The 7,419-nt window shown below is 33.9% G+C and overlaps 1 protein-coding gene across 1 annotated transcript in view; it reads left to right on the forward strand.

The window, feature by feature from the left end:
* The first annotated feature begins 3,491 nt into the window (after nt 1-3,491).
* LOC106459758 (leucine zipper putative tumor suppressor 2 homolog) overlaps nt 3,492-7,419 on the forward strand; it is a 48,655-nt gene continuing 44,727 nt past the window's right edge. The window contains exon 1 of the mRNA XM_022386307.1: nt 3,492-3,959. The gene's annotated coding sequence lies outside the window, so the exon portion shown is untranslated. The remainder of the gene's footprint in view (nt 3,960-7,419) is intronic.

Here is a 7,419-nt window from a genome sequence, read left to right on the forward strand (position 1 = left end):
CACACGTTGACAACGATCAACTAAACTTTAACAGAATTGTTAAGAATTATCAACATCTGTATTTACAATTAAAATAAATACACCGTTAAAATTATTACACAATAAATAATTATTAAAACAGGGACGTGTCCTAAAAAAGACTACATATGTTTCGGTGTTACATGACACCATTTCAGGAGTAACGGTAAACATGGTTGGGACTTATAAACCCACATGATCATTTACCTTCCTATAACCCTTTCTAGGCTTAAACTACCCAGAGTTACAGCACATCTGTCCAGTACTTTATTATTTCTAGGACCTGAACCAGTTTCCTTGTTTAATGCGATATCTTTGTTGTTTTTTCGATTTCAATAATTTAATTCAGTTTTAAATTCTGCCTGATTTATCAACTTGGCGTTACTCCAGTTTTTAACATGAGATGTTTCCGCTATATGTTCTGCTAATATATATATATCCGGATTCATTTACTTTGTATTTTTCTACCGCGTTTTTATGTTTCTTGATCCTAAATCTTAAATTTCTACACGTTTGGCCAATGTAAATTCGACCACAAATACAAGGGATTTTGTAAATCCCACATTTATCAATTTCTTCTATTTGATCTTTTGTACTCGTGCGATTATTAAATTTACAACGTGGAGAAAATGTTACAATACATTATATGTATTTTTTTCATAATGTTATGTCTCTGGTCATTAGTTAACTTCCCGTATAATTTCTTTCCGATGAAACTTTAGCGACACAAGTCCTTTCCTAAACAAAACCAGTTTATTCTTTCTCAATACAACTTTGAAATTCACTTAATTTCAACGGTCACACTATAAGTTAAACAAACGCTATAACTCACAACGAACGACTCACGTGCTCGACTCAATCGTCAATCTCTGTCTGCAGTTCAATTACATTACATTGTTGCCGTCACTTCTTGGCGGCTTATATATACAAGAATACCGCATATCTAGTAACCTCTCGAGACTTCAGGAAGGGACGTGAACGTTCGAGAATATGACGTGTTACTAGCGTCACGTAACCCCCGCTGTCGTAACAATAATATTACCTATTCTTGTAGAAAAGCCTTGAACATATGGTAAACAAACCCTCATGTTATCAACTTAAGATCTTCCCTATAACTTTGAACATGTTAGGGCACGCCCTGTTTTAATAACTATTTATTGTGTAATGATTTTAACGTCGTATTCATTTTAATTGTAAATACAGTTGTTTTACAAAAGTGTCGTTTTAAATTAATTATCAACGTATTATGACATTACAAAACCGCACAATATATTTTTTAAAATTGTCCACAAGTGTAAACTAAAGCCAGGCAGAATTCAAACATAGACCTTGGACAGATGATGCAACTAAGCGTTCATATATGAAAAAAAAACAACCGGAATTCTTCATTGTATAAATGACGTGTTTCTTTTTTAGGTCTGTTCACACACTCACTCCACCTACTTTATCCAGATAAAACGCTCGTCTACGTTCCAGTCGTAGAAAACTAAGGTTTGTTCACACACACTCACTCCATCTACTTTATCCAGATAAAACGCTCGTCTACGTTCCAGTCGTAGAAAACTAAGGTCTGTTCACACACTCACTCCACCTACTTTATCCAGATAAAACGCTCGTCTACGTTCCAGTCGTAGAAAACTAAGGTCTGTTCAAACACTCACTCTACCTACTTTATCCGAAGATAAAACTCTCGTCTACGTTCCAGTCGTAGAAAACTAAGGTGTGTTCACACACTCACTCCACCTACTTTATCCAAAGATAAAACTCTCGTCTACGTTCCAGTCGTAGAAAACTAAGGTCTGTTCACACACTCACTCCACCTACTTTATCCAAATATAAAACGCTCGTTTACGTTTCAGTCGTAGAAAACTAAGGTCTGTTCACACACTCACTCCACCTACTTTATCCAAAGATAAAACGCTCGTCTACGTTCTAGTCGTAGAAAACTAAACTCAGAACATGACATATGTGCATAGTAGAGTCGCGTATTCATGAAATTATATAATGGAAATCTGAAGTTCTCACAGATTACCTAATAAACTCTTTTCAAACCACCGAGTTCTTATAATTAATTATGACTAATTTGTGTTCTCTTCGAATTCTAAGTTTTCCTTAAATAGGCTGTAGTTTAAAATCGATTATATATTAACCTTTATATAATATTTCTATGTTACAATAACTGTCTAGGAAAACGGCATTAACAGTTTTGTTACGTCATTTCAAACATCACCTCATGCATTGACAACGTTAGTTAAAATTGCAACACAAGTTATAAAAAATAATCAACATATTATTATACTACTGAAACGTACAATATATTTTTTAAACGTTGTCTCAAAAATCAGTAAAACAAGAAGTGTTGTTGCACGACAAGCACATATATTGCATCAGTATTTGTGGCAATATAAGTACAAACTACAGTTAGTTCTCTGATCATTCTTGTGGAGTATATATAAACACGAGGGCCATCTTGTCGTCGACGCTGTCCACCATGTCGGATGAAACTTTTTATAAATGTAAGAAACTTTGTTCATATAAAATGGTATTATTATTATTGCTGTTTTAGAAAAACGTTTGGTTTATTTGTTTCAGATCTTTTGTTCTTAGCCTTCATTAATTTTCAATTGAAAGCAAATAGTTAACATTACCTCCCGCCAACTCTTCAGCTACTCCAATGTTCTGGTGCAACCACGCCCCCAAAGTGCGGAGCATGGGACTCGAACCACGAATTCTTGGATTCACGGTATAGGTACTATAACCACTGGACCACGCTCGGTCTCGCAGATAGGAACGCGAGCATTGTAAATGCTTTTGGTTACTAGGAGATCATTTCTGTTGGAACACGTTTTCTGGAACCTTTCTCTGCTTGAAAAGTATTGAAGCTTTTTCAAGAATTCTATACACTCAACGGGTAGTACAAAACTGAACTTCTAGTAAAGGTTCCCTTTTGTGTAAGTAAAAATCACTCAAAAACTGGCAAGTGCATGTTGCTAAAACCACACCAATAATAGGTGGATGAAATCGAAACAAAAATCAACATATCTTCAAACCCAGTCGTCAATACATATTCCTGAGGCCTGGCCTTATATGAATTCATATATACACACATATATATATATATATAATGATTTGACTTTAGATTCCATGCTGTTAGTTTGATGCTTGTTAATATTGGTTTCAAGCTCAAGTCTCTGGATTAAACTGGGAAATCTGACAATAAAACATCATATTTATAATTAGTGAATGGAGAAATACAGGCACTCAAATAAAGTTATAATTGTTTTTAATAAAATGTGCGTGCATATTATTTAGTGTTAGTTGAAATTGTTCTCTCTTCCCCAGTTTAACTTTAAAAGCAAATAAGCCATTGCGTTCTCCTATCGTTGCTTGCATTACAGATAACTGGCCTAAATAATTACATGCTGCTACCACTGTTTTCCCCCATATTAAAAATGAACCGGTCCTTGTGAATTACCCGCGGTAGAACAGTACACCTTAGCTGGCAAGTTCGTCTTGAGCAGACGAAACTGTAGGGTGGCGCGTTGAGTGTGGTGCACGAGACTCCTGGATGGCCATCATGGCCCAGTGAAAGCGTAATGAGGCAGGTCTGACCAATGTCTGTGGAATCAAGTGCGGTACACTATGTTGCACTCGTTCAAGGCCTATCATAAACAACACGAAAGTTGTTTTCTACGAACTCTAAAACGGTAACTGACTGATATCGATACCGATAGTGTTGAAATGTATACTTGGCAGCATTTAAATTAATGCTTGTCAACGTACAAGGGCGGTAGAACTAGAATACGATTAAGAAAATAAGTGTAAGTGAAAGTTTAACTAGTTCACTGTCACTTTGAAGGTGAGGAACCACATTTTTCGTTTCTCGTTCGAACAGGAGGTTTTAACCCTCGTCATGTTGCCCAACTTGCAGTAAGCTAATAGTGAGTAACAAGTACTAAGTATTTAGTTATGTAAGTAAAGTAAATAATCCCAAATAATAATAACAATAGATATAATTGTTCATTTTTCTTCTCTTCCCTAAAATATGTTAATGATGAGTTAAGTACTTTACATCAAATCTTAAAAACAATAGATATATTTAATAAAATTAAAATAGTTTATTCAATACTGTTGAAATGACATTAACACTAACCGGATTCACATAAAAGTTGACCTTGTACTTTAGTTTAGAGTACCACCTAGATCATATATATTTATGTAAACATTATACGTTAGTTCGAAAATAATAATATTGAAATAAATTTACTAAATATTTATTGTTCTAACTGTTAGAAATTTGATAAAGATATTACGTATATTGTCACTAAATGTGAACTAAAGAAGTAAATGAGATATATATCCTGTCGCTCGTGAAGTTGCTGCGATTGATCGGGGAAAGTGATAATTATATTTAATATGTACATTTAATTACGAAAGAAATAGAAATTAAATATGTGAGTTTTATCAAACTAAGACTAAGAAGAGGGTATTTAGCTGCTAAATGAAAATCGCCATGTTTGTGCTACTGGACTTTTACAAATTACAGACCTTTCAGATATTGGCCATATAAAGTCCACTTTACAATGTGCTCCTGTTTTGACAATAACTTACTCTTCATTATGAACGGTAAACAGTTCAGCTATGAACCTATGTGAAATGCAGACGGGCGAGTTCAATATTCAAGGATATGTGAAATGAAGTTGTTGTATATTTGTTTGAAAACTATACAATTTGAAATTCGTTTAATAAACCAAAGTAAACGTTTCTGGCGAACAAAAATGAGTTGGTTCTATAATTTTTTGTCTTTTTTTTTGAAAGAATAAAGTGATACGGCCAAAAACTAAATTGAAACTTATCTTTTTGTACTAGAAAAGTACATAGAATTGATACAATATTCTAAAATACTTAGATAAATCACGCACCAACTTGTATGAGTATTAGAAACATTTTGCTCCCAACCGAAGTAGACATTATATTGCAAGTATTACTTTACTAAAAACAAACTTATTTAACAATATAATTCTACCAAAAACCTTGTGAAGTAGTGTGTGTCTATAATTTGCAACATTTGGTCCGGACACAGTCCTTTTTTACGTGTCTGAAACGTAACCATCAGGATTCCGTCCACTTAGGCTACCAGAAATGTTTACAGAAAATCATGTCTTTACTTAGCTTACCAGAAACGTAATCTGTCAGAACGCCATCCACTTAGCTTACCAGAAACTTAATCTGTCAGGATTCCGTCCACTTAGGCTACCAGAAATGTTTACAGAAAAGCATGTCTTTACTTAGCTTACCAGAAACTTAATCTGTCAGAACGCCATCCAGCTTAGTCTACCAGAAACGTTTTTAGAAGAAACTATGTCATTTCCTTTAGTTACTTGAAACTTAACCTACAAGAAACGTACCCCGGCAGAACTCAGTCCAATTTGAAAAGTAGCCTGACAAAAATGGCAGGCCATTTTAACATCCATGAAAATATCATCTGTTAATAGTGAGAGTAAGAAGGTTAGCCTATTTTCAATTATGTGATTAACAAATCTTAAATAATAACCTACTCTTCTTACTAAGAAAAAATAATTTATAAAATATCAAAACCAACATTTAGTGTATGCTCTTAGTAGTAATTGATATCTATGGTTGAGACGTTATTTTTTTATCTATACTTATGTCACTTACTTTGCCTAATAACATATGACAGCAACATATTATTCAGGCCCAGATCTAAATGATAATCACATATTTACAATGTAATTACCATGCTGAATAGACGAAAGTTCAGATAATAGCCTTGACATTACAATGTTATCAACCAGTGATCAGACCAAGGTTAGGACAGCAAGTTGCAACGACGTTGTTACAAAACAAAACCCTTAGAACAAGACTAGAAGAACTTAACACAGCTCTCTTTGCACTCAGCATTCCCCGCGGAGAACTATTTCGTAAGTGACGTGACACGTAAGAATTACCCTAATTATTCAATATAATTTGATATTTAATCAATTAACGGTTTGTTCGTGTATTCGAGGATAACATTATGCAAATAAAATTATTATTACCATTTTTGAATAGAAACGATTACCGATTTTATTATTTGAAATCGATACCCGTGGGTAATTGAATTAGATTTTATTATCCGAGTAAATCGTCACAACCCAACGAGTAACAAATAACCAACAGTGAGGGAATATGAGCGTGGATTTAGCACGCCACCTGTCGAGTATAAGTTCAAATAGCTTCTTTCGTCGACTGTATAATACATCGCTAAACTTTTCTCCACGTGAGCGTTTTTTATGCTCTTAATAGATTGATAAGAAGATTGGACATTAATACATTGATCTGGTGAAAATATTCTGCCGACATATAATCTTAGTTTATTTTTAAGAACACTTCATAAACGAGTTTAATATAATTAAAATGCATCTTAATATTTTAAATTAATTATATGCTTTTATATTTTGTACAAGTTTCTCTACCGGTTTCTATCTTTAATGCGCTTACCCGGGAGCGGTCTCTGTAAAGTTGCTTCGTTCATAAAATGTGCAGTAATATTTGTGCTCTTTGTAAGGGCGTGGCTAGTCGACGCTATTGTTGCAGTATGAATGATTGCGCAACCAGATCATAGGCAGGAAGCGTATTACGTATGCGGCTTGATTGATTGCACGTGAACAGGTGCGCATAACTCAACAGAAACGGGGTTGGGCGTCAAGAATTTTATTTGTCTCTCTATTACTCTCAAAGTTTCATAATATTGGTTTTTACTTTGAGCCAATTAAGAATATAAATGATGAAATAATTATCAAATAGTTTAGCACGGTTGCAGGAAAATAGCAATTGAATACAATTTGTATACGTTTAAGTATACGGGTTACGGCCAATCTGACCACAGGCGCTTACAGTTAACTACAAGTAGTAGCAGAAGAACAATACGTCAATATTGATTTCTTGCATTTCTTCTGGTTTTAAGTATTTAACTACAAGCGCTCGCGATGTGATTACTAGGACTACGAGGTCGCCTTATCATCGTGTACGTTGACAGACAAATATATTTTTTTTTTCTCATTGTATTCCAAATGTAGAACAGCGTTATAAGGTTTGTTGTTTAAAAGACTGTCTTGTATGTTTCTAAAATAAGAACTGTTTTAGTTTATGCATTTATTTAATGCTGGTCTGAAACATGTATTAAAATATAATTTACTGCAGTTTCTAATTAAGTACTAATTATATATCTATATATGTATATATATATATATATTTGTGTGTGTAAATAATACTAATACTATAAATTTAAACAAAGTGTATGGTCGATTAACAAAAAAGAAAAGACAGGTGTCATTATCCTTTAACTCTTAACGCCCCCCAGTGACACAGCGGTATATCTGCGGACTTACAACGCTAGAA

The sequence above is a fragment of the Limulus polyphemus genome, unplaced genomic scaffold, assembly GCF_000517525.1.
Source record: "Limulus polyphemus unplaced genomic scaffold, Limulus_polyphemus-2.1.2 Scaffold657, whole genome shotgun sequence".
Classification (NCBI taxonomy): domain Eukaryota; kingdom Metazoa; phylum Arthropoda; class Merostomata; order Xiphosura; family Limulidae; genus Limulus; species Limulus polyphemus.